Source organism: Schistocerca nitens, chromosome 1 (assembly GCF_023898315.1).
Source record: "Schistocerca nitens isolate TAMUIC-IGC-003100 chromosome 1, iqSchNite1.1, whole genome shotgun sequence".
Lineage (NCBI taxonomy): Eukaryota > Metazoa > Arthropoda > Insecta > Orthoptera > Acrididae > Schistocerca > Schistocerca nitens.
In genome coordinates this window covers 40,692,157-40,714,483 of record NC_064614.1, presented here as the reverse complement: position 1 = coordinate 40,714,483, position 22,327 = coordinate 40,692,157, and the positions used below count along the sequence as shown (strand labels likewise).

The 22,327-nt window shown below is 42.1% G+C and overlaps 1 non-coding gene across 1 annotated transcript; it reads left to right on the top strand.

Annotated features, from left to right (window-relative positions):
• The first annotated feature begins 10,406 nt into the window (after positions 1 to 10,406).
• Trnam-cau (transfer RNA methionine (anticodon CAU)) lies at positions 10,407 to 10,479 on the top strand. Its single transcript has one exon. It is a non-coding gene; the product is annotated as a tRNA-Met (tRNA).
• The last annotated feature ends 11,848 nt before the right edge of the window (positions 10,480 to 22,327 follow it).

Below are 22,327 nucleotides of genomic sequence, written 5' to 3'. Positions count from 1 at the left end.
ATGTTCAAAAAAGATTTGAAATTATAAACTCTCTGCCAGGCACTTAAATGTGATTTGCAGAGAATCTATGTAGATGTATACGTAGATGTTAGCAGGAACGAAGAAAAAAAATTGAATTGTCATGCCTGATGCGGCAGTTTTACTGCATGAACAGCGAAAATGTAGTAAGTGATGATCTTCTTTTCTTCCATTGTTCGTGGGTGGTGACAGCGAGAAAGTTTTTAAAGATTTGAAATCATGTGTAAAGTTTGTTGCAGCTCAGTAAGTGCTCTCATTCTCAAATACCGGATAACGTAGTCTGGTTACTTGCCTCAAAACATACAAAATGTTTCTAACGGTAAAAGTTAGTTTTTATGACTTCATGTCTCCTAAGCAATGTGTCATAGAATGATATAATTATGCAGGAACATTCACTGGTATATGTGAAAACCACCTGCAAAATGCATTGTGCATAAATTTAGTAGCAAAGAAGTAATAAATTAAAAATGGTTCAAATGGCTCTAAGCACTATGGGACTTAACATCTGAGATCATCAGTCCCCTAGACTTAGAACTACTTAAACCTAACTAACCTAAGGAAATCACACACATCCATGCCCGGGGCAGGATTCAGACCTGCGACCGTAGCAGCAGCGCGGTTCCAGACTGAATCACCTAGAACCGCTCGGTCACTGCGGCCGGCGAATAAATTAAAACGTCATGCCTAATGTGGTAATTTTACTGCATGAGCAGCGAAAATGCTGTAATCGTCAAACTTTTTTCCTTTTATTATTTTGTAGGGGTTGGCAGCGAGAAGTTACGCAAAGGTTTGAAATTGTGTGTAATGTTTGTTACGAGTCACAAAGTGCTGTAATTCTGAACTATGTATGCATGAATATTGTCTCGATATTTGAGCGCAGTGAATTACGTTAGCTCAAGGTATACATATACATAATGAGATTTTCACTCTGCGCTGATATGAAACTTACTGGCAGATTAAAACTGTGTACCGGACTGAGACTCGAACTCGAGACCTTTGCCTTTCGCGGGCAAGTGCTCTACCAACTGAGCTACCCAAGCTACTCATACTGGAAACATTCCCCAGGCTGTGGCTAAACCATTCTCCGCAGTATCCTTTCTTTCAGGAGTGCTAGTTCCGCAAGATACGTAGGAAAGCTTCAGTAAAGTTTGGAAGGTAGGAGACGAGGTACTGGCAGAAGTAAAGCTGTGAGGACGGGTCGTGAGTCGTGTTTGGGTAGCTCAGTTGGTAGAGCACTTGCCCGCGAAAGGCAAAAGTCCCGAGTTCGAGTCTCGGTCCGACACACAGTTTTAATCTGCCAGGAAGTTTTATACATATACAGTTTGTAACTACAATACTTCTCGTGGTGTGTAGAACTTTTCATATAAGATTGTACCTCTTAATGAGTAGTAGTTGATGTCAGAATTTGCCGGTCGGGGTGGCCGAGCGGTTCTTGGCGCTACAGTCTGGAACTGCGCGACCGCTACGGTCGCAGCTTCGAATCCTGCCTCGGGCATGGATGTATGTGATGTCCTTAGGTTAGTTAGGTTTAAGTAGTTCTAATTTCTAGGTTACTGATGACCTCAGCAGTTAAGTCCATAGTGCTCAGAGCCATTTGAACCATTTTTTTGTCAGAATTTTAAATTTGTAAATTCGGTCACTGTTTATGTGAAATATTTTTGTTGCCCCTAGAAGCCGTTAGATAGGCAACCGACAACAGGGTTTGCGCTGGGCAGTCACTTAGTACTAGAGATTACAGCAAACTACATGCCAATGCTTTCATTTCGGGAAGTTCACTGACGTTCTGTGGAATGGTTAGTTATATGGTTCAAATGGCTCTGAGCACTATGGGACATAACATCTATGGTCATCAGTCCCCTAGAACGTAGAACTACTTAAACCTAACTAACCTTATGACATCACACAACACCCAGTCATCACGAGGCAGAGAAAATCCCTGACCCCTCCGGGAATCGGACCCGGGAACCCGGGCGCGGGTTAGTTATATATCACTTGGTCCACAACATAAAGTTCTTGTAACTCCTCCATCTGAAGATGAGCCTGCAGTGGCTCGAAAACATGTTCATGGTTGAATAAATCGAAAAAAAAAGCGACTGGTTGCATATTTATTACCGGATAAACGCCAATATATCACTTAGTTTGACTTGGATGGGAGACGCCCGAGTCTGCCGAGCGCTGTCGGCAAATGGGGAGCACTCAGCCGTTGTGAGGTCACTTGAGAAGCTGCTTGAGACACAAGAGGAGGCTCCGCTCACGAAAACACAACGTCCGGGAGAGCGGTGTGCTGCCTACATGCCGCTCCGTATCAGCATCCAGTCACGACTATCTTCTGAGGATGACACGGCGGTCGGTCGGTACCACTGGGCCCTCCGAAGCCTGTTCGGAAGGAGTTACTGTGCTTGACGTAATTATCTAATTTTATCTCAACAGTCGTTCCGAGGCGGTATTTGAGGCATCTGAACACTTCTAGCTTTCTCGCTGATTAACTTGCCGTCCTATAAAGTGATAGCGTGCTTGGGACATGGAGTGTGGACCCTATCGTAATATAATGCAGTCGCACACGGTGCAAATCGATGCGCGCATAAATGTCACCTAGGCACTCTCCCAAACGATGGGAATACAGACGATCCACGTGGTTGAGCACGAGAAACGCCCAAAGATTGTCAACGAAACGGTGCAGACAACAGAGGTACAAGATCCGCGAAGCCCTTAGAGGAAAACTGGGAGAGGTAAAGACGCGAACAGGATAGAAGGCGACCTCATTAAGGTTTCCCCAGGCTGTAAGGTGAATGCCGGAACTGACCCCAACAATCTCCAAATAGAATCCCAATTGGGAGAATATCCCCTTCCAGTATCCGGCCGCGGTGGCCAGACTGTCCAGACTGTATACCGTCGGAGACATCCGCAGACGAGACAAAGTGGATCAAGGTTACAGACATACACTCGAGACATTTTTCCACACAATCACCTTATCAATCGGCGCCCCCCTCCGCCCATTTTCCTTGTACATTTTCACCCGTGTCAGTTTTCGCTACTAACTGTAACACACATTCAGTACAAAACTAAAACTTGGACGCCCCTCTTAGTTTGGCGACCCAAGCGGCTGCTACAAATTGTAATACGTCCTGTACAGAGATCCCAAGTTGTGGTGCCTTTGACGCCCTTCTCAGCTTAGCGCCCCAAGCGGTGGCTTGTGTCGTTTCGGCCTTAAACCGGCCTTGCATAAAATCTATGGTGTGATTGGGATGCCAGAGTCTTTCGTAGAATGCACATATTATATTGGAGCCTCCAATATAAGTATTAGAAATACTAAAAGTGGTAAGTAGCCAATAGCAAAAGGCTATGAAACGCACTCATCCGAGAAAAATAAGAAATAAGGTAGGTACGTTAGAACTTGAGGCCAGGGCAATGGCGTATTTAAGGTGGGGGGACTTCCGAGCTTAAGGAACCGCGAAATGTGATATTACAGACGTGTTTTTCTTACACACCTTCACACAATATCGTAGTATTATGCTTCAGTATGTGAAGAACTGGGTTGCATGCTGCTACAAAATACCAAGTTGTTTCCGAACGAATCTCCGCACAAAAGAGAATCGCCGATAACTAGCGTGATTGTATGTTGTGGTTGGTTAGTGGCAAACAGAGATATTTTTTCTATGCATTAAAGCTTATTTATTTATACAACATGCTGCATTACATATCAACATTACATGTATTTTTTCTTTCTTTTTAATAACACGTGTCAGTTTAACATCTACGGTGAATTAAATAAAAAGTTTACGAGTTCGATCACGGCGCACTGCAGTTCCCGGTAACTGAACGTTAATATATACAGAAACAGCGCGTATTATAAACGTGGTGGATACATTGTCGGAGCATGCGCTGACCAGGAAATGTTCTCGTTTGTTTCGTGCACGATTCTCTGTTGTTGAAACGCCTTTGTTGCGAAAACCAGTGATATTGAAGCTAGTAAAGTGAACTATTGATTTTCAGAGCTAAGACAATGCATCGCGAAACAAAAGGTGGAAACATTCTGAACTACTTCTCCAAAACACCACGGGCAGAAGAAACTATGCCGTCTCAGACCGGGAAATTGTGTGATCCACCAGAGCCGCCGCCGCTACATAGAAGCATTATTGCTAATTCAGAATCACCTTTGTCGGGTCCTGAAGCAAAATCAAGTCTTTCATTGACATATCAAGCTCTGACAATCCCTCCACCAACAGGCTGTAACTAAGACGTGATTGTTTGCTATCAAATAAAGAAGAAGTTGATGTTCACATTAAGCTGCATTATTTCCAAAACATTTTTGTGAACGACGCAACTTGCTAATTTACTCACACTTCGCAAAGTGGCCAATATTGTAAGTTCAACTTCAGCTGGATGGAGAAATATGGTTAGTATTCTCTCTCAAAGAGCGCCTTTTGTAAGTAGCGCGCGTTTTTCGCTAACGAGACAAGTTCAGATAAAGGTGGTCATCAAAATGTTGGAGCTCTGGTAAGCTGCAAGTTTCCGAAGCGGAAGCATGCTCTTGAATATTTCGATATCTATGCGGTCAACTCTTATTATAAGTCTGCTGTAATCGATGGTGACAATGTTGTTCACATGATAGTGAACAAGACGAAATATATGAATTATTGTTAAAGTGATAATTATAGTAATTGATTTAGGCTGAAATATTTCGTTTGATGCCATTCTTGTAATATAAATAGAACTAATATACCACCAAGAAATGTTAAGAATAAAATGTATGATAGTCAATAACTTTCCATTATTGTTCCTGATATTAGTCGAACCAGGAAAGTTTGGAGGATAATGACGAGTTTTATTGATATAGGCACAATGGGGCAGGTGATTCTCTGTGGACGTCGGGAGATATTAAGTAGACACGGGGACTTAAGGCCTATTGAAGGTGGCAAACAAGATGACAAGAACATAGGTAACTTTCGCGCCATTCTACGAAAGATGACAAAAACCTACGAGGTAAGTTTGAAAGAAACTAGTAAACGCGACAAATACGTTAGTACCCCAATCCAAAATCAGTTCGTCTGTTGCATCAATAACCAACTCCTGGGAAGAACTGATTATTCAGCGCATTAATGATGCCGAAGGTATCACGGTTCTTGTAGGTGACACTGCTGACTTTGCTGGTATAGCACAACTCTCTCTCTCTCTGCCCGTTATATTTCCCCGGATCTCAAGACTAGTGAAGATTTCCTGCAATTTTGCAATGTGTTCCAGTGTTTATTTATTTTATTTATTTATTGTTCCGAGGGACCAAATTAAGGAGAAGTCTCCATGGTCATGGAACGAGTCAATACATGAAATTATAACACGACAGTAGAAACAGATAAAATGAAATATAAAAAAAACATTCAGGTGACAAGTCGTAAGTTTAAATAAAGAAAATCAACAATGTAACACTGGAATTTGCTTAATTTTTTAGTTCTTCCAGGAGCTCCTCGACAGAATAGGAGTGAGCCATGAGGGAACTCTTCAGTTTAGACTTAAAAGAGTTTGGGTTACTGCTAAGATTCTTGGGTTCTTGTGGTATCTTATTGAAAATGGATGCAGCAGAATACTGCACTCCTTTCTGCACAAGAGTCAAGGAAGTGCATTCCACATGCAGATTGGATTTCTGCCTAGTATTAACTGAGTGAAAGTTGCTAACTCTTGGGAATAGGCTAATATTGCTAACAACAAACGACATTAAAGAAAATATATACTGTGAGGGCAATGTCAGAATTCCCAGACTGTTGAATAGGGGTCGACAAGAGGTTCTCGAACTTACACCACATATAGCTCGAACAGCCCGTTTTTGAGCCAAAAATACCCTTTTTGAATCAGAAGAATTAGCCCAAAAAATAATACCATACGACATAAGCCTATGAAAATATGCGAAGTAGACTACTTTTCGTGCTGAAGTGTCACTTATTTCAGATACTGTTCTAATGGTAAATAAAGCAGCATTTAGTTTCTCAAGAAGATCCTGGACATGGGCTTTCCACAACAGCTTACTATCTATCCGAACGCCTAGGAACTTGAACTGTTCCGTCTTGCTTATAATATCCCCATTCTGTCTGGTCAAAATATCGGTTCTTGTTGAATTGTGAGTTAGAAACTGTAAAAACTGAGTCTTACTGTGATTTAGCATCAAATTATTTTCCACAAGCCACGAACTTATTTCATGAACTACATTATTTGATACTGTTTCAATATTACACACAAGATCCTTCACTACCAAGGTGGTGTCATCAGCAAACAGAAATATTTTTGAATCACCTGTAATACTAGAAGGCATATCATTTATATAAATAAGAAACAGCAGTGGCCCCAGCACCGACCCTTGGGGAACGCCTCACTTAACAGTGCCCCATTGGGACTGAACATCACTACCACTCTCAATATTGCGGAGAATTACCTTCTGCTTTCTGTTCTTAAAGTAAGAGGCAAACCAATTGTAAGCTACTCCCCTTACACCATAATCGTCCAACTTCTGCAGTAATATTTTGTGGTCAACACAGTCAAAAGCCTTCGTTAAATCAAAGAAAACACCTAGCGTTCGCAACCTTTTATTTAATCCGTCCAAAACCTCACAGAGAAAAGAGAATATAGCATTGTCAGTTGTTAAACTATTTCTAAAACCAAACTGAACATTTGAAAGCAAATTATGTGAATTTAAATGCTCCAGTAACCTTGTATATACAACCTTCTCGATAACTTTAGCAAACACTGATGGCATAGAAATAGGTCTATAATTGTCAATATTATCCCTGTCTCCCTTTTTATAAAGTGGCTTCACTACCGAGTACTTTAATCGGTCAGGAAACCGACCACGCCTAAAGGAAAAGTTACAGATATGGCCAAGTACTGGGCTAACATACATAGAACAATACTTTAGTATTCTGCTACATACCCCGTCATATCCATGAGAGTTCTTGGTCTTTAGTGATTTAATTATTAACTTAATCTCCCTCTTGTCAGTATCATGGAGGAGCATTTCAGGTAACAGTCTCGGAACACTTTTTTCTAAGAGCGCTATAAGATGCCCTGTTGGGACTGGGTTTCCATTTAGTTCACCTGCTATATTCATAAAGTGATTATTAAATACTGTACATATATGCAACTTATCAGTAACACGGACATTCCCACTACGCACTGATTCTATATCCTCGACCTGTCTCTGCAGACCAGCCACTTCCTTTACGACTGACCATATGGTTTTAATTTTATCCTGAGACTTAGCTATTCTATCTGCATACCACATACTTTTTGCCTTCCTAATAAAATTTTTAAGCACCTTACAATACTGTTTGTAATGGGCTGCTGCATTTAGATTCTGACTGTTTCTAACGTTTTGATATAAGTGCCACTTTGTTCTACAAGATATTCTTATCCCTCTAGTCAGCCACCTAGGCTGCCTGTTTGTGCTAGTATCCTGTTTTGAACGTTCTAACGGAAAGCAACTTTCAAAGAGCACGAGAAAAGTCTTGAGAAAAGCATTATATTTATCGTCTACTGTATCAGCGCTATAAACATCTTCCCACTCTTGTTCCTTGATAAGATTTACAAAGGTCTCTACAGCAACTGGATCAGCTTTCCTAAACAGCTGATGACTATATTTAACACGTGTTGCAGCACAAAAATCTTTTAGAGTTAAAATTTGTGCATCATGATCTGAAAGGCCATTCACCTTTTTGCTAACAGAATGCCCTTCTAGTAATGAGGAATGAACAAAAATGTTGTCTATGGTTGTTCTACTGTTCCCTTGCACTCTCGTTGGAAAGAATACGGTTTGCATAAGATTATATAAATTAAGGAGGTCTACCAGCATCCTCTTCCTTGCACAATCACTTATACAATTAATATTGAAGTCACCACATATAACTAACTTTCTGTATTTCCTATAAAGTGAACCAAGAACCTCCTCTAGCTTTAACAAAAATGTTGTGATATCGGAGTCTGGGGATGTATAAATAACAACAGTTAGAAGTTTAGCTCCATTAAATTTAACAACACCTGCACAACATTCAAACACCTTTTCAGTGCAGTACTTTGAAACATCAATTGACTCAAATGGGATGCCGTTTTTCACATACATGGCTACTCCCCCACACCGCAAAGAGCTCCTCGAAAAGCTGCCAGCCAACCTGTATCCTGGTAAAGGAAGCCTCTGAATTATCTCCTTATTTAAGAAGTGTTCAGATATACCAATATTTTCAGAGTCAACATCTATAAGCAATGCACTAACTTTATCTCTAATACCTTGTATATTTTGATGAAATATACTAATTCCCTCATTACTCGGATACCTAAGCTTTGTCAAAAATGGTTCCTTTGTTAGAGAGACTTCCCTTAAGCAGGAATACCTATCAGCTGACTTCAATCTAAAAAAGGTGCAGCTCTAACACCCACTACTGCAGGAATTTTCCCATGAGTGATCCCACCAACCCCACCTATGCTGTCACCTATAAGCTTTGCTAACCTCCCCTTCCCATACCTGTTGAGGTGCACGCCATGTCTAGTTGATGTGACTGGCAAAGGATTAGCTGGATGTGGCAGTTATTACAAGAACAGGGCTATGACGGTGCTGCATCTATGTCGGGAAAAGGATGGGGCTGATGCATTCATACAACAGGACTACCCTTCAGCTGTATAGTGTCATTGTGCAGCTCATAATTTCAGCTTGCATTCCACATATCGGGAATTCGCTGGGACCGCTGGAAATAGTACGTAATTTCTTTGGGACATCAAAAGCGTAGGCAAATATTAAATGACACCCTTGAATCATTAACTGATGTTCGAGGCAGGAGCCTGAAAGTACCACACTCACTAGGTGGCTGCGTTGTTCGACTCTAAGGAAGATTCACGAATTTGACAACAAGACCGCATCCCACGATGCCAAGTTTCTGTTAGCAGCCATGCCCAAGGGCGAGCTTGTCGTCTGCTCGGTTACATTTTCCGAGCTGTTTGCGTGGGGTGAGTGCATCAATCGTCAACTTCGGCGCCAAGATGTAGATTTTACGGAGTTAATCATCATTGCCAGAGATCTCAGAAGGAACTGCTGGCATTGAGAGAATCTGTTAACGATACTTTTAGCGGGGTTTTCTTGTAAGTCAAGGAGTTGAAATCTAGCAACCACCTAGTGAGGGAGGGAACTATGCAACTTTGAGTAGTAATGGAAATAATTTAGTTTTCTGAAGCGTTATATTAAGACATTATTTCTGCAATAAAGAAGTAACTTTTTTCTTTTTAACTAATTATGTAAATTATGCAAAAGGCAAAATATAAATTTAATGTAAATATAACAGATCGTGACGTTGTATGCTATAACTATTACAATTATTTTAAAAAAATTATACACATATATAAAATAGCTATATCCCAGTTGACATACTGTTGCCCGAATGTAAATCATGTTATCAGGCTTACATATCAACTACAAACAAATTCATATCTTTTATGTAGTATCTTTGAATTGATTATTAGAATCCTTTAACAATGAGAGAATATTACAAATTAATTACTGTATTCTTTTGTTTTGTCCACTGAAGAATCTGAGGAGATCTTCAACTTTCTTTTATAATTGGCAGTCTCTTACATGGAAGCGATGCATTTCAGCTATGGTTTTCACATTTATAGTGTACATCTTATTGTGTATTGTCTTTCCGTGAATAATGGCTTCTGTATTTTGGAAATTTTTTAATTTTTTTTTAAGAATTGGAACAGGACATTCATGCTAATAAAGTTATCGAATTGTAATGTGAAGTGAAATCTGCATTACTCCCTAGACTGATTGGTTATAAAGGCGAATGAATAAAATGATGGTTATAAAAAGTAAATGAAAAAAATTAACGAATGAAATCTCATAGGACACAGAAGCACGCAATCTCCGTAACTGATAATATATGTCACATTTCACTCGTTCTTAAACGGGCTACATGACATATGAAGGGCATTTCCTTATAGAACTGACGTACTTCTCTGAAATCTGTCTCTAAATTCTTCTCCGTAAGTGCTTATAAGCCACGGAGACATTCATAAATGTCCACGATTAAGCACCTTCCTTAATGATACATACCTGTAATCTTTCAGTGCTTTAGCAACTAACAAGGAAAATATGATATGACGGAAAAAAATGTACCTTGAAACTCACAATTAGTAGAACTCAGAAACGTACCGGTAATTAAGCTCATGAGAGCAGCACCTGACAAAGTTTTTAAACGTGACTGAAAACTTTAGAAGTAAAGCGTTACGCCCTAAAGAGGTCGAATACTATCAGTATCTGTGCAATTGTCAATTTAAAAAGAAGCTAACGTCAATGAACAATAACTGAACAAACATAATAAACTATGATATAACCTAAATTTTAACCTCTCAATCACATCGCCTCGGTAGCGCAGTAGGCAGCGCGTAAGTCTCATAATCTTAAGGTCGTGAGTTCGATCCTCACCCGGGGCATATATTTTTTTTAATTTCATTGTGACGAACAGAAACAATTTCATGTAGATGTACTTCAATTCGCAAGACAAATTCATAAACAGATTTACATTATTTACAGTTTTCTGCGTAGAACGTATATATCTGTGTTTAATGTCAGACATTCAGTCTAAATTAAATTGAAGTCAGAATTCTACTGTAATCGTCCCACATGCCCTTATATTGACGGGAGTTAGCACAGTTGATAGCATACTTGACGGCATTGCGGCTACCGAATTTCTTCAGCGTACTGGACTCTAAAATTGAAAATGTAGCCTCGCGGGATAGACTGAGAAGCTGCTTAAATAGACAGTCACTTTGTTACTCCAATCGCTGATGCGACATCAAATCTTATTCGTAACTGCTAATGAGCTTCGTTATACCATTTGTTGGGTTCTGTAATGGTTGTTTTAGAGATCGTTTCCTTTGCTTTCAGGATTATGTACACTACTTCAAAGACAATGTGATTTGCTTAAGCTTAGTTCTACCGTCATTTAACATAAAGATTTTAAGACACGTCTGGAACGCAGCAGATTTACATCGTTTTTTAGTTTTTTTAGTCAATGATATAGTTCCGCGTCTCACATCAGATACGTGCGGTCACTACTGTGCCACCAGTGTTCAGTTTTCTTGCATGTTCCTGTATTTTTCTAAGTTAGACGCGTAATTAGAAGCATTGATCATTTGTTATTATTTCCGTCTTATCACAATACATTGCGCATTTCTGTTACACAATAGACGAAGTCTAAACCCCAGTGAATTAAATAGCCGAAGTCCAGCTGTGAACCGAATAGGCAAAAACCAGACGGGAAAATGTTCTTAGCTTTAGATATGCAATTTTGAGGCGGTTTGCTCTTAATGAATGTGATTTTTATGTGGTGCTGAATATCACTGTTGTACGGAGCGTTTCGTCAACTCCATCACAAAAACATAACTTTATTGCAGACAACAGTAACATCGATTTCAATTAACCACATTAACTAAGAGCTCTTGAACTGCACTGCAACTCACCGAAGTTCATTACCATTTTCTTAAGTGCGAAATAAGAATGGCTTACATATGAAAACCTTTTGGTTACATTACATTAGGTTAACTTCTTGCAAAGCACAGCTAGTTTCTAACGGACGATTGTATTTGGTCTTACCGGATGCATCAAGATAGCGAAATTCTTTCAATTAACTGGTAAGCTCTAGGAAGTTAATCTCACACGGTACATTCGGGGAGTAGTCCAAGATATTGCAAAATTCCATCATTAAATCGGTAATCAAGAGCCCTACATTAAGTGAAACAACTTCAAATCAGTGAGGATGCAGAAGTCCGTTAACATTTTAAAATTCAATACTTCACGCAATAATGTACATACAAAGGTAGAAATTGACACACATGTCTGTAAAGACATGGTGTTTTGTTGAAACCAAAAAAGTGCACGAAATGACCAACAGATGGCGCGTTATATGATACAAAAGCAATTATTAGCATAATAATTGTGTATTTAGCAATGACGACGTTCTTTACAACAAATGCTCAACGTGACGGCCGTCGTTCATCAACAATACCTTTCGCTGAGGGTCAATATTGTGAACAACATATAAGTAGGTATGGTGAGAGATTGCGCTGGATATTGTTTTTTAGTATCGCTAATGAGGTTGGACGATCGTGATAGACATGCGACTTCAGGTAACACCACACAAATAATAACACGGATTGCACGCAATCCTCACCAAACGATCTTTCACACGGGTAGCAGTTTGGCGTGGAGATCTGTCGGCAGCTCATTTGTCAACTGCTGACATAACCAGAAATGTATCCGAGGAGGCGTTGGTCAACAACTCGTGGCAGAACTATTCATCACGCCAGCTTTTTCGATTAAAACTAACTTCTGCGAGCAAACTCATAAGAGAAATATGTGGTGGTGGGGGCGGGGTGGGGGGGGGATGGGGGGTACGGGAGGAGGGGATGGCGGTGCGGGGACAGGGGACGACACAAGTAGTTTCACATTTCGGCCGCAGGTCGTTTCAAAGACGCACTGTGTTAGGTACTCAGCAAAATGGGCAACCGCCGGTCGTTGTGGCCGAGCGGTTCTAGGTGCTTCAGTCTGGGACCGCGCGACCGCTCCGGTCGCAGGTTCGAATCCTGCCTCGGGCATGGATGTGTGTGATGTCCTTAGGTTAGTTAGGTTTAAGTGGATCTAAGTTCCAGGGGACTGATGACCTCAGATGTTAAGTCCCAAACTGCTTAGAGCCATTTGAACCAACATGCCAGTAACTGAGACGGTTAGTTTGTAAGGTGGCGTTATTTTACAACTTACAAACGGCGTTACATCCAATACGACATAAGTGAGCTCCTTCAATGATAGAAAAGACAGGTTTGTGCTCGTTCATTAAAAACATGTATGTGACTGACATAGTCTAGTACACTTAATTTATTGTATGAAGTCTGCATGTCGGGTAACTGGGGAACAAGCGGATCTGTGAAACTCGCGGTAGAACGGAAGAGCAGGGGAAGCTCACACATTTCTTCGGACAATAGGATCGCACAGCCACTTCCGGCGCTAATCCCGGGACCCGCCCGTGAGCTGGACCACCTATAAAACGGGAACGCGTGTCCGGCGATCAGCAGGTGTTCGCGTACTTTGCTACGGACATAGAAATTGTTCAAATGGCTCTAAGCACTGCGGGACTCAACATCTGAGGTCATAACTCCCTTTGACTTAGAACTACTTAAACCTAACCAACCTAAGGACATCACTCACATCCATGCCCGAGGTAGGATTCGAACCTGCGACCGTAGCAGTAGCGCGGTTCCGGACTGAAGCGCCTAGAACCGCTCGGCACGGACATAGAAAGAACGTCCAGAAACTTCGATCTGGATTCTAAACTGCGGTTGGTCGGCTTTCAGAATCGAGATGATTCGCCACCCAAATTTAAGAGGGAGAAAAGACTTCGAGCAGCGAAAAGAGGAGAGAAGAAATCAGAGTCGTTGCGGGGTCGTGGAGCAGGAGAGTCGTCTTGGAGGTTCACAGCAGTCGACGGACGTCTTCGACTGTAATTTAGGTGAAGTACAATTCTGCTATTATCTCGCTGAGGCGAGAAGTTCTGCGGGTATAGCTTCTGGTCATTACGGTGATCTTGCTTATATGCCGGCGAGTGGAAAAGTGAATTTACATTGGCGAATCACTTGTTCGTTCTGCACTGAGGTTTCGCACTGGTCATTGAGATAGTAGTTCCTTCTTGCTAGTTATAAGGGTCGTTCAAAAAGAAACGAGCCGGAGGCATAAATACAGAAACCGGTACCTGTATGATAGAAGTATTGACCCTGGCTGTTGAGATGCTTGCCACACTGTGACACAAGGCTGTGAATGGCTGCCTCATAAAATTCGCGGGGCTGCGATGTTAACCAGTTCAGCACCTACGTACGTCGTCTGAGGTGAATCGTTTGCCCCTGTGCTAATGTTCTTCTTTGACCAAGATGGCCCCCATCTGATTCACACCAAGCGATCAAATCAAAACGACCAAGCAATCTCACCCGTGGGGTCATTCTGCTCCACGACAATGCATAGCCCCATACGGCCAACACAGTCGCGGCACTCCAGCAGACATTCGAACGGGAGGTTCTCGGCCATCCTCCATACAGTCCGGACCTCTCTCCCCATGATTACGCAAATTTTGGTACCCTTAAAAAGGCTTTGAGGGGCAAACGATTCACCTCGGACGACGACGTCCAGAAGTACGTGTGGCACCGGTTAACATAGCAGCCCCGCGAATTTTATGGCTCTGAGCACTATGGGACTTAACATCTATGGTCATCAGTCCCCTAGAACTTAGAACTACTTAAACCTAACTAACCTAAGGACAGCACACAACACCCAGCCATCACGAGGCAGAGAAAATCCCTGACCCCGCCGGGAATCGAACCCGGGAACCCGGGCGTGGGAAGCGAGAACGCTACCGCACGACCACGAGGCGAATTTTATGAGTCAGCCATTCACCGCCTTGTGTCACAGTGAGACAAGTGTCTCAACACCCAGGGTCAATACTTCTAACATAACATAATTATACCTCCGGCTCGTTTCCTTTTCAACGCCTCTTATAGTACACAGGGAATGTCAGTTACTCCGCGCCTAATGACAGATCGCGAGTACATTATAGGGTAGAGCCAGACAGTTTAAGTGCCAGTATTAATACAGGGAGAACCTGAGATTTGTAATCCTTACTTAGTTTCTTTAAATTGTTTATATGATGAAAAATGCATTGAAATCACGGCATTTATTCTTAAGTACATAGTATTTTCCTGTACCACTTAATCTGGTCTCTTGCGTACATTTTATAACTTATTCGTTAAAAAGGGGGACTGGATTTTGTCGGCTTATCCTGACATTCTATTGTATGCACAGGATAAGATTAGGAACCCAGTAGGTTATCACATGACAATGTACATAATTAATGAGAATAACGTACTCTTACTGGGGGACCTCAGTAGCGTTAAAATATCCATTATGACTTGTACGTACTCATGGCAAGTCTCTGCCATCAGAAGCCAGTAGAAGAAGTGGAGGTACGTTACAAGTTTGAGGACGTATCTTGTGCCACGAACTAAATTTGACAGACATTACGTCAAACTTACTGCATCTTAAATCAGAGGTCACGAAACTACGTCCCACGGTCCGATCCCCACCCGTGACGTCATTTCATCTGGCCCGCCGACGCTAACTGAATTTGCCTGGTAAAACGTATGGAACAGGAGACGTTGTGATACAATATAAATATTATGTTTAGAATATCAGAAGGGCTTCACATGTGCGGAATAAATAATGAATAATGAGCGTATGGCATTGTTGGCAGGGAGACCCCAAGCGGGGAAGTTCGGCCGCCGTATTGCAAGTTCTTTTTAGTTGACGCCACTTTGGCGACTTTGCGCGTCAATGATGATGAAAGACACACAACATCCAGTCATCACGAGGCAGAGAAAATCCCCGACCCGGCCGGGAATCGAACCCGGGAGATCTCCTGGCTTCAATGTGCCTTAAATTTACTACGTTCGGTTTTCAATTGCTGCATCTAGATTTCCTTGTTTATTGTAATATTTACTTGTTTCGCTTCATGCCAAGATTTTAATTGAGTTTCTAATTCAGTGTCTTTTCAGATTCCGTTTACTTCATTACAGACACTAGGAAGAGAAAAGGGACGCCAAGTGTCGCTTTTCCAATGAACAATGGGGAGTAAAGTACAGTGGTAGAAATATTTATTGCATCACCTCTTACAATTAAGAATTTTGGTTACCATCATTGAATAACTGAGCTAAATTTGCCTGATTTCCCTTGATTTCTATCAGAAATGAATATACACAATAATTTTTGTCAATTTGTTTTTATTCTTAATTTTTGTTTCTATAAAAATGTTTGTTTTTTATAATTTAACTCTTTCTTGAAAAATGAGTGTAAGTGGATATGTCAGCTATTCTGAAATATGAATACTAATGTTGAAAGAAACACTGCATATTAATGTTGTAACATAACACTGACGGATTTTAGTGTTCGTATTGCCTCATACGAACACACTGTTGCATTTAACACTTTGTTGCTCCACCCCCGCGCCTTAATCACCGCTTGGCATCGTCAAGGCATTGAAAGAATTAACTTTTTAACGTACTCCTCACTCAGTTCATGAAACCACACATGCACAAGGATCTCCAACAGCTCCCGTTTATTCCGTGGCATGTTTTTGGTGATAGCATTTCCCATAACCTTCCAACAGTTCTCAATAGGATTGAGATCAGGGCTGTTTCCAGGCCACTCTAATACTCGAACCCCATTTGGTCGAAGGAAAGATTTTACCTGAAATGTAGAAGTACGTGATAATTAACCAAGAAAATAATCTACTTCGTGTTTGGTACAAATATTAGTTATAGGAATCACCTTCAAAGCTTTATGGCAACAAGCGGGGTCATCTTGAAAAATTCAATTGGAAATATCTCCAAACTGATCTCTAATGGTTGGCATAAGCTTCCTTTCAAGGATGCTTATGTAGGTACCTGCATTGACAGTGCCACTGATGAAGTCCAAACGAGCCACTCCGTGACTGGAAATGCAACCCCACACCATCTGTCCTTGTGGGTGTTTGACTGTATGTGTTATGCATGATGGCAACAATTCTTCACCTTTTCTTCGACGCACGAACACTGTTCCATCTGACCATGCAGGTTAAATTTGGACTCATCTGAAAAGATTACTTTGTTCCACGTCTCTGGTGGCCATGTCGCATGTGCGTTTGCCCATTGTAGTCGCTGATGTCGCATTATCTTGGTCAATAAAGGCTTCCTTCTAGGACGACGGGCTGACAGCCCAGCCTCCAGTAGTCTTATTTCTTACAGTTCTACTGGTTACTGAGATGTCGCTCATTTCTTCCCAGTCTCGCTTTAGTTCAGCTGATGACAGGCAACGATCGTTGAGCGAAAGCCTTTTCAATACCCTGTTCCGTTTGGCAGTAGACGCCCTTTACCGACCTCTTCCTTTCTCACGATCAACATTTCCTCTTTCCCTGTATTTTTTCAGTAACCTTGAAATCGTAGACTGATTAAGTCCTGTCTTAGAGGCTATCTCTCTGGTGATTCTGGTGATGAGACCAACATACGAATAAGCATGTATAGCAGCCTTCTTTTCTGGCGTTAATTCAGCTGACCTACCCATCTTCTCACTGCAAACTCTCAACTCAAAATGGTAGTATAAACTTTGGTTTCATTGTAAAACCAAACGACAACAACGAAGAGTTGTGTATTGTTGGAAAACACCCGTTAAGAAGTTAGGTTATTAAGGCAAGAATACGTCAAAAAAGTTTAACAACAATGGGACTGGTATAACCTGAAGAAAACTGCTGAAAAAGACAAAAAGACGAAGTAATTCATGGTGATGCAATAAATATTTCCACCACTCTACTTCTTCGAGGAAACAAAGAACCAGAAAACTACTTTCGTAACATGCAGCGAAAGTGTAGCCGTTTTCAAAGAGTACAATCTCTGGTGCCACTATGTAACAAATTTTCTGAAACGCAATACTCTGAGAAATATGAGCCCATGCAGCCCCAGATCAACGATATATCCGAATCGGGGCAAAAAATTGATAGTTCTGAAACCCACTTCCTCCCCCCCCCCCCACCCCCCATGGGGCGTATCGAGTGTTTGAAACAGGACGACAAAAATTTTTAAAAATCTATTTAATATATATATATATATATATATATATATATATATATATATATATATATATATATATATATATATATATATTTGTAGCGCACATCTTTGTGAAGAGTTTGATATACAAAACATACCTGTTAAAGGAAATGAGGAAACGTAAGACATGTTATTTGGTCTTAAGTGTGCCAAAGTGCGGTGCCACTGTCTCCCACGAACTGATCATCATTTCCGATGTCTGAAATGTACTTGTTCGGCCTGCCGGAGTGGCCGAGCGGTTCTAGGCGCTACAGTCTGGAGCCGCGCGACCGCTACGGTCGCAGGTTCGAATCTTGCCTCGGGCATGGATGTGTGTGATGTCCTTGGGTTAGTTAGGTTTAAGTAGTTCTAAGTTCTAGGGGACTGATGACCACTGCAGTTAAGTCCCATAGTGCTCAGAGGCATTTGAACCATTTGAACCTCCACATCTGCTGTTGCTTTGGATGATAGCCATTTATGGTCGAAAAGGGAAATATTTCGAGATTTGCTTTTTAACTAGCTTAGAGGAACGACGGAAAACCGTAATATAGATGGGCGGACAGTGATTTGATCCGCCATTCTCCTGAAAGCGATTTCAGTTTTTCACCAGTATGCCACGTCGTTCTCGGTGTCTTATTTTTAAATACTTTTAAGAAGCTTTGTTTTACTGCCATGATCGGTGTCGTGCTGTTATGCCCACATCCAGATGGATGCAGTTGTACTTCAGTATTTGAGTAACTAGCGACGCTGTGTACGCTGTCAAATATGTCAATGTAAATACAATTGAAAACATGTATAATGAGTGTGTTGTATGCGCCTATACTTGTTACAGTATCATTTCGATCGTTGTCAATTTCTGAGGGGAACCACAGACACACATTACAGAATCAGCTGCGACGTACAAAAAAGTCACAGTATTCATCGTGGCAGTTCAACAAGATCCATCGTGGATAAAACAACTATTTTTCAGTATTTTTAACTAACACTGTCTTTTGACAAATTCATTTTAGCTACAAGATCTTTGAGATTATCTGGCTGCCTCTGCTTCTTAGCTTTAGATACGGGCCTTGTTAGTGAGTCAATACGATCTACTCCCACATACTGCCTACCTATCTTGAGCCACCACATTCCACCATCTGATATCGGACGGAAGAGAGCGCTACTGCGTGAATACCAGAAGATGGCTAATAACACCGACCTTCCAGTAATGGATGATGTACTCCCCGCGCAGCGAAAAAGGCTAAGATTAAGACGTCCCACTCTCATCACAGCCAGGACTCTCATAGAAACTGAATTCAATACTATCGATAAATGGAAACGCTACCGGCAACAAAACTGTTCCCTTGCATCCAGGAGAAACTCCCTGGATTCGACCAGCTTTGGGCAATTTGGATTACCTAGAACCGCATCCGAACGAGCCATGGATGATGTGCAGACACTCTCTACAAATGGAGCAAATGTTCATCATCATCATGTGACTGTGATGCACAACGACAGACAATTGCCCTTCTTGTATCGACATCTCGCGGTCGTGACTACAAGGGTCCTTTCGAAGATTTCCTCACACCGACGAGTGATGTTACAAAACACATAAAAGACCTTGATATCCATGCATAGCTGTTGTCATTTATATTATTTTATGCTGGAGAGCTGTGCTTACACGTTGACGGGTAGTAGTTTTGTAATCTTCGTATATGTATTGCCATACGATAAATAAATAAAATAGTATGCTATTTTGTCGAAAATTGACATTTTGAGCCCGTGGCTGTGTACAAAATATAGGTCGACTCTTACATACCAACCAGCAACCAGCTTGTTTTTACAATGCTATTTATTTGTTTAAAAATCGCCGTTACCGGTTTCGAACAAAATAGTTCATCTTTTGTCGGCTAATTCACGTTAAAATACATTTTACATTAGCTTTCAGTTGTTGTGGAAGGTAATGTAAAATGTATCTTATCGTGGATTAGCCGCCTGGAGATGAACTGTAATGCTCGAAACCGGTAACGGCGCTATTTAAATAAATAAATAGCATTCGAAAATACGGCTCGTTGCTGCCATCTTTTATGTAAGAGTCACCCTATAAATAAACAGCGTTTTTAACTTCTGGTAGATAACTGGCTGTGAGGATATCGAATTCTTCTTACATCCTTACATCAACGAATAATTTTTCCAATTTTCCATTCGCTATAAAATAACCATTTAGTGGTCTGCTGGCTCTTCCAGTTCATGTACATCCGTCCTATTATTCATGTCCAAATTAGGATGTACATGAGTGATGATCCCTTATTTTCTAAGATTATTGACAAATCTTTCAACACCCATTGCGTATGATGATGCCAGGGTATGTGCCTTATAGAATGTTGGGAGTTCGTATTGGCTTAATAGCGTAATCTAATCCAGCGAAGTGAGTACTTTTCAATCTCCTTCATAGTAGGTACTATTAGTTGTTTCACTTAAAGTTCTCTAATTCGTATGTATGTTGTCGTAGATTTAACCTGAAGGTGCAATTCATTATCGCGAAACCGGTTCTGCCTTGATTCCACAATAAACGAGGAGCAGCAGCTAAAGGCGGACTCTAAAGTGTTTTACAACATTTTACCAGAACTTAAAAAAAAATTAACTTTGCATAGATTATACTGCGGTTGGCCACATGGAAAACTGATATGTACATGTACACTCCTGGAAATGGAAAAAAGAACACATTGACACCGGTGTGTCAGACCCACCATACTTGCTCCGGACACTGCGAGAGGGCTGTACAAGCAATGATCACACGCACGGCACAGCGGACACCCCAGGAACCGCGGTGTTGGCCGTCGAATGGCGCTAGCTGCGCAGCATTTGTGCACCGCCGCCGTCAGTGTCAGCCAGTTTGCCGTGGCATACGGAGCTCCATCGCAGTCTTTAACACTGGTAGCATGCCGCGACAGCGTGGACGTGAACCGTATGTGCAGTTGACGGACTTTGAGCGAGGGCGTATAGTGGGCATGCGGGAGGCCGGGTGGACGTACCGCCGAATTGCTCAACACGTGGGGCGTGAGGTCTCCACAGTACATCGATGTTGTCGCCAGTGGTCGGCGGAAGGTGCACGTGCCCGTCGACCTGGGACCGGACCGCAGCGACGCACGGATGCACGCCAAGACCGTAGGATCCTACGCAGTGCCGTAGGGGACCGCACCGCCACTTCCCAGCAAATTAGGGACACTGTTGCTCCTGGGGTATCGGCGAGGACCATTCGAAACCGTCTCCATGAAGCTGGGCTACGGTCCCGCACACCGTTAGGCCGTCTTCCGCTCACGCCCCAACATCGTGCAGCCCGCCTCCAGTGGTGTCGCGACAGGCGTGAATGGAGGGACGAATGGAGACGTGTCGTCTTCAGCGATGAGAGTCGCTTCTGCCTTGGTGCCAATGATGGTCGTATGCGTGTTTGGCGCCGTGCAGGTGAGCGCCACAATCAGGACTGCATACGACCGAGGCACACAGGGCCAACACCCGGCATCATGGTGTGGGGAGCGATCTCCTACACTGGCCGTACACCACTGGTGATCGTCGAGGGGACACTGAATAGTGCACGGTACATCCAAACCGTCATCGAACCCATCGTTCTACCATTCCTAGACCGGCAAGGGAACTTGCTGTTCCAACAGGACAATGCACGTCCGCATGTATCCCGTGCCACCCAACGTGCTCTAGAAGGTGTAAGTCAACTACCCTGGCCAGCAAGATCTCCGGATCTGTCCCCCATTGAGCATGTTTGGGACTGGATGAAGCGTCGTCTCACGCGGTCTGCACGTCCAGCACGAACGCTGGTCCAACTGAGGCGCCAGGTGGAAATGGCATGGCAAGCCGTTCCACAGGACTACATCCAGCATCTCTACGATCGTCTCCATGGGAGAATAGCAGCCTGCATTGCTGCCAAAGGTGGATATACACTGTACTAGTGCCGACATTGTGCATGCTCTGTTGCCTGTGTCTATGTGCCTGTGGTTCTGTCAGTGTGATCATGTGATGTATCTGACCCCAGGAATGTGTCAATAAAGTTTCCCCTTCCTGGGACAATGAATTCACGGTGTTCTTATTTCAATTTCCAGGAGTGGATATACTGTCTAAATCTTTGTTCTCGAAAGAATTTGCTATTTGCATCTGGTTAAAACTCATAACACCTCGAAGTGCCTTCGCATTTGAACCTAGTTATATCGTACTAATTCAGTCTGTTAATTAACCCTTACATAATCTCATCTTATTATCAGAAAATTATTTTTAATCATGTATTGTATGACCCTATTGAGCCTTCTGCAAATTTTGAAAATATTTTATAACTGTTCTTCTTTTGGTTCATACGCCCCTATAATGCGTACATGTCCTCTCTCAATTTTGACTCATGCCAAGGCTAGCCGTACGTTGTATCACTTACATGAACGCATTTTACTCTTCCACTCCTGCTCTGGTGAGGTGTTCCGAAGACACTCCTCAACAGAATACAGTATACTGTGGTATATAAACTGCACAACTGCGCAACTACACCACTGAAGACAAATTCTTGGAAACAGCAACTACCATAAAATATCTAGGAGTCACCATCCGGAGCGACCTTCAGAGGAATGACCACATAAAACAAACA